The sequence below is a fragment of the Hordeum vulgare genome, chromosome 2H (assembly GCF_904849725.1).
Source record: "Hordeum vulgare subsp. vulgare chromosome 2H, MorexV3_pseudomolecules_assembly, whole genome shotgun sequence".
In the NCBI taxonomy this organism is placed as follows: domain Eukaryota; kingdom Viridiplantae; phylum Streptophyta; class Magnoliopsida; order Poales; family Poaceae; genus Hordeum; species Hordeum vulgare.
This window is the reverse complement of record NC_058519.1, coordinates 283,006,932-283,013,299: the sequence shown is the minus strand read 5'-3', so window position 1 is coordinate 283,013,299 and position 6,368 is coordinate 283,006,932. Positions and strand designations below refer to the sequence as shown.

Genomic DNA, 6,368 nt, shown 5'->3' with positions numbered 1-6,368 from the left:
CTCCGGTACCCATATTTTCTGATTTAAAAAATAATAATTATATAGTTAGTTTTTTTTCTTCTTTTTTTTCTATTAAATTATATAGTTTGTTTATTAGGTAGAATAAAGTAGATAAAAAAATAGATAGAAAAGAAAAAACTTAGAAGAAAATAATAGAAGAAAAAAACAAGAAGAAAAAAGAAGAAGAAGAAGAAGAAGAAAGAGGAGAAGAGGAGAAAGAGAAAAGAAAGAAGAAAAAGAAGAGGAGGAGGAGGAGGAGAAAAAAGGAATAATAATAATAACAAGAAGATGATCAAGAAGAAGAAGAAGAATAAGAAGAAGAAAAAGAAGAGAGAGGAGAAGAAGAAAGAAGAGGAAAAAGGAACCCCGACACCCCGGCACTGCACTTCGACCCCCGACCAATGACGCCCGACGCCACTGACCCTCGACCTTCGACCCCCGACACCACTAACCCCCGACCCTCGACCCCCGACGCCCGACGCCACTGACACTCGACCCCCGACCCCGACACCTGTTCGGCCTCTTGTTGACCGGAAAGACCCCAACCCCCTACGCGAGTGACCCTCAACCCCCGACGACACTGACCCCCGACCACCGACGCAACTAACCCCCGACCCCCGACGCCACCGACACCGGACATCACCGACCCTCGACGCCACTAAGCCCCGACCCCTGACACCTCTTCTACCTACTGTTGAACGAGAAGGTGCTTTTGAGCCTTCTAGAGGCTGACGGGGTCATAGTTCTGTAAATTATGAGTTAGGCCACATATTTTATGATTATGTTAATTATAAAAACATCATATTTGTGTTGATCGGGTGAATTTCAATGTGCAGTTGTTCGACGACCTCCACGTGCGTTGGACGAGCTCCGCCCCTGCGTTTGTTGGTGAGCACAAATGATTTCTCCTCCTACCCCTTAATTTGCTCTGTTCCGGTCTTCGTGCCGATGAAACTTGCTAGCTATAGGTTTCTTCAACCACGAGTATGCGTGACCAATATGCGTCTCCCGTTCGAAAGGGTGACATCTATAAATATTCATGTCTTTGCATATTTATAACCGCAATCCTTTCGAATTGTCCAACGTTATCCATGGACAACCCGAGTATGTGTAGATTGGGTTCGTTTTCTCGTATGCTGTGCTCTGGATCCGATGCGGAATTTCTTTAGTGCCTCCCTATTGTTCTCCGGGTACACATCCTCTCTGCTTATTGCCGAGACGTGTATCAGGAGAACAGCGGGGAGGTGCTGCCGAAATTCTGTGTCGCATCTGGAGCAGAGCATAGGAAAACGAACCCAATCTACACATACTCGGGTGGGATTAGGACCTATCTTTACCTATTAGCGTGTAGGTTGCATGGACGTAATAAAACCGACAAACTTGATTAGTGGATGAATATAGATGGTGAATTATATATTTATTTCTTGTGCGCCCATAGGTAGCTAGGCAACATGAGTGATCGTGCTTGGATGTACACTGGTCACCCTAGTTAGAAAGATATGACCAATGAATGGTTAACAAAAACCAGGGGGTTTGTGAGAGCCGCATTTGCAAATGGCCAGCAAAAAACATGGTGCCCCTGTCCCATTTACGACAACTGGAAAAAGCAAACAGAGTTTGAAATGGGTAAACACCTGCAGAAGTGGCGTTTTACGCCTAATTATATGGTATTACACTTGCCAAACTGATCCAAATCTCAAAGGTTGGGATGTCATTTATGAAGTGCCACCACATTTTAGACCACCTACCCTCAATGATGAGGATTACGAACCTCACATTAACCCAGCCACATATGAAGGAGAATTCTTCCAAGAAACACGTATGTCCAAGAAACGTTTCAAGAACCGCTCTACTTCACCCCAGAACATTGAAGTAGACAACGACAGTGAATCCGTCTTAACCCCTGAGCCCGAACTCGAAGAGCCAGAAGAAGAAGAGGTTACTGCAGCGGATGACCTGTCACTTCTTGACCGATTACATAATGGTGGCCTTCCACATGTTCTTCCTGATAGTGATGATGATGATGCATTTATTGATGATAGTGATGATCATGATGCATTTATTGACCCCGAAGCATATATAGACGAGCACGATTGTTATTAGTTCATGTTAGGTATTCAACTATTACTATATATAAATTTTGAGTTCATGTTAGGTATTCAATTTTTATTAGTCATGTTGGTATTTATGACGATGATCCACTTAAATTATATACATTTTATTACTCATGTTGGTATTTATGTTGTACTAATTTCATTTACTCTTTTTCATGACAGGTGTTGAAAGATGGTGGGAAAGGGTCGAAAGCACTCCGCGGCTCCTTCTTCGTTGGCGGGTGGTGGGATGGGTACTTCCATTCCTGCCTCGCCTCTTCGGAGAGCGTTGCTCTCTACTCTGCATGGAGTGGCCGCTTCTTCGACTCTCGCGGCCCCCGTGAGAGGAGGTCGACCCCCCGCGAAGCCGAGAGGTACTAAAGGTATTACTCATGTTGGTATTTATGTTGTACTCATGTTGGTATTTATGTTGTAGTCATGTTGGTATTTATATACATTTTATTACTCATTTTGGTATTTATGTTGTACTAAAGGTACGCGTGGCCGCAGGAGAGGTAGGGCGGTGGCTGCCACGCCTTCCTTGCCGCCACCCCAAGCTGATTCACCTGAGCACATGACTTCTAGGGTGGATTCGTTTGAGGTGGAGGCTACACGGTCTCCGGTTCATGAGCCTCAGTTCAACGAGCCTCAGGTCGACGAGCCTTTGACCCACGAGACTCGTGTCCCAGAGGCTTCGTTCCATGCGACTCTGGAGCAAAGCAGGGATGAGGGTCCGTCCCCAGAGACCCAGTGGGATACCTGGGCTGATCTGGGTCAGCCTAAGCCAAGTGGCCATGCTGATAGCGACGAGGAGACGGGTGAGGGGGCTGCCGTCTACCAGCGCGGTAGTTCGGGGCTCCCGCTCATGCCGGTGACCCGCGAGCAGAGGTGGTCGATTAAGCCAAATGGGGACAAGTAAGTTAATTTACTCTTATTTAACCTTTTGCCTTCATGTTTTCTCAAATATCTAATGTTTTGGCTTTAATTTGTCATACTGCAGGGGTTGGATTGTTGCCAAGGGTGTCCGCAAGCCCAACAACGTCCTTGGTGTGCTTTGCCGTCAAAACTTCCCGGGGTTTGTTACGTTGCCTGGTCGGAAGCGAGAGGTAGGAATGACCTGCGAGCACTACTTGGGTGCCCCGGCCCCGCCAGAGGTGGAGATCGACGATGTTTTGTGCCACACGAGGGCCGACATGGTTATCCGACAGATCTAGGTAATTTCTCCTTTACACAATTATAAATCAACCATAGCTAGTTATTGTACTAATCGGTGTTGTCTCGTTTGCAAACCTACTACAGGTGTGAGGAGGGATACGAGGAGGACGTGGCAAAGGTTATCGAAACCGAATGTCGCCGCCTACTTCAAAACATTCGGCACGAGGCTCGGGTGCAGGCTATTCGAGACTACTATGCCTCACTGCGTATTAGGAAGTACAAGGTGAAGTGCCGCGATTCTAAGATGGAGAAGGAGCATTACATGAAGGTAATTACATATTATTAAGGCTTTGTAGTTAGTTTCCTTGATTTGGTTCTTACACGCTAAATTTTTTCTTTATTAACTTAGGTGCCCCCGAGATGGTATGTGGATAAGATGGATTGTTGGGAGGCCTTGGTGGATCAGTCGTGCTCCGAAACATGGGAGGCCAGCCACAACAACGCCAAGGAGAGGCGTGGCAAAATGGTTGGTGTGCCACACCATCAAGGGAGAGTCAACTTAATCCAGTTTGGCGAGAACCGGGTATGTGGTTTGCTTCATGCCTCATGCAATTCATTCTCAATGCTATCCTGAGCCCTTTACTAATACAATTTTCCTCTCTCTCTCTCTCTTAGGCGCGTCACAATAAGACGGAGGTGCCACAAATGTATGACCTGTATGCGATGGCTGATGACCCACAAGTGTAGGGGATCTATCGTAGTCCTTTTGATAAGTAAGAGTGTCGAACCCAACGAGGAGCAGAAGGATCTAACAAGTGGTTTTCAGCAAGGTATTCTGTGCAAGCATTGAAATTATCGGTAACAGATAGTTGTGTGATAAGATGATTCGTAGCAAGTAGCAAGTAACAATAGTAACAAAGGTGCAGCAAAGTGGCCCAATCCCTTTTGTAGCAAGGGACAAGCCTGGACAAACTCTTATAGGAGGTAAAGCGCTCCCGAGGACACATGGGAATTTCTGTCAAGCTAGTTTTCATCATGTTCATATGGATTCGCGTTCGCTACTTTGATATTTTGATATGTGGGTGGACCGGTGCTTGGGTGCTTCCCTTACTAGGAAAAACATCCCACTTATGATTAACCCCTCTCGCAAGCATCCGCAACTACGAAAGAAGAGTTAAGACTAAGTCTAACCATAGCATTAAACTAGTGGATCCAAATCAGCCCCTTACGAAGCAACACATAAACTAGGGTTTAAGCTTCTGTCACGCTAGCAACCCATCATCTACTTATTACTTCCCAATGCCTTCCTCTAGGCCCAAATAATGGTGAAGTGTTATGTAGTCGACATTCACATAACACCAGTAGAGGATAGACAACATACAACGCATCAAAATATCGAACGAATACCAAATTCACATGACTACTTATAGCAAGACTTATCCCATGTCCTCAGGAACAAAAGTAACTACTCACAAAGCATAATTATGTTCATAACCAGAGAGGTATTGAATAGCATCCAGGATCTGAACACATAATCTTCCACCGAGTAGTCCAACTAGCATCAACTACAAAGAGTAATTAGCACTACTAGCAACCTTACAAGTACCAATCGGAGTCGCGAGACGGAGATTGGTTACAAGAGATGAACTAGGGTTTGGAGATGAGATGGTGCTGATGAATATGTTGATGTTGATGAGTCCTCTCCGATGAGAGGAGTGTTGGTGATGACGATGGCGACGATTTCCCCCTGTGGGAGGGAAGTTTCCCCGGCAGGACGACCCTGCCGGAGATCTAGATTGGTTCTGCTCAAGTTCCGCCTCATGGCGGCGGCGATTCCTCCCAAAAGCCTCCTCTTGATTTTTTCTGGAATGAAACCCTCCTAATAGCAAAATATGTGAGCAAGAGGGGCAACATGGGGCCCATAAGCCACCTAGCCGCGACCAGCGGGGTAGGCCGCGCCTGGCAGGCTTGTGGCCTCCTGGTGGCTCCCCTGTGGTACTTCTTCCATCCAGTATTTTTTATAAATTCCAAAATAATTCCTCGTGGATTTTCACGTCTTTTGGAGTTGTGCAGAATAGGTATCTCAAACTTGCTCCTTTTTCAGGCCAGAATTCCAGCTGCCGGCATTCTCCCTCTTCATGTAAACCCTATAAAATTAGAGAGAAAATGCATAAGTATTGTACCGTGAAGTGTTATAACAGCCCATAAAGCGATAAATATCCACATAAAAGCATGATGCAAAATGGGTGTATGAACTCCCCCAAATTTAGACCTCGCTTGTCCTCAAGCGGAAGCGGAGATGATAAAATATGCCCACTTGTTTAGAGATAGAGGTGTCGACAAAACAAGATATGAACATGGAGGCATCATGATCATAAATAGAACAACAATATCATCATATAATCTCTTATGCTAAAGTGATAATTCCTTCACGAAGTAAAGTATGGATCAAGAACCTTATTGAGAATTAACAACCAATATCATTTAGTCATTGAAGCAATTGCAATTTATCATAACGTTGGAAAGAGACAAATATGAGCTTGTAGAGCAAATCCACATACTCAATCATCCTTTCGTCTTCTACAATTGCTAAAACGCACGTGGTACTCATGAGATCAAAGTTTCAGTTGGTCACAGAGAAAGATAGGGGCTTATAGTTTCACCTCCCAACTACTTACCTCAAGGGTAATGTCAACAATAATAATTCATGAATACTTACTTCCAAGTTGACATATGAATATAGATCTTTCCCTAGCACATGACGTTAGCCAAGATAAAGGCGAAATACGGAATTGGTGTCGATCACCATGACACTTTTAAGGACAAAAAAATAAAGGTACAAGATAGGCCCTTCGTAGAGGGAATCATAGGTTGTCATGCGCTTTTGAGGTTTGGATGTGTGACCTCTTAGTGTGAAGGAACGTCACTTTATATTGCCTCCTGTGATAAAGAACTTTATTATGCAATCCGTCGCTTTTATGTCTTCCTCATCACAGATTCGTACAAACCTTATTTTCCACACACCAATAGATCATACATATTTAGGGAGCAATTTTTATTGCTTACACCGATGACAACTTACTTGAGGGATCTTCTTCAATCCATAGGTAGGTATGGTAG

The 6,368-nt window shown here is 44.6% G+C and overlaps 1 pseudogene; it reads right to left on the bottom strand.

The window, feature by feature from the left end:
• Positions 1-4,813: 4,813 nt before the first annotated feature.
• LOC123431402 lies at positions 4,814-5,388 on the bottom strand (annotated as a pseudogene).
• Between the last annotated feature and the right edge of the window lie 980 nt (positions 5,389-6,368).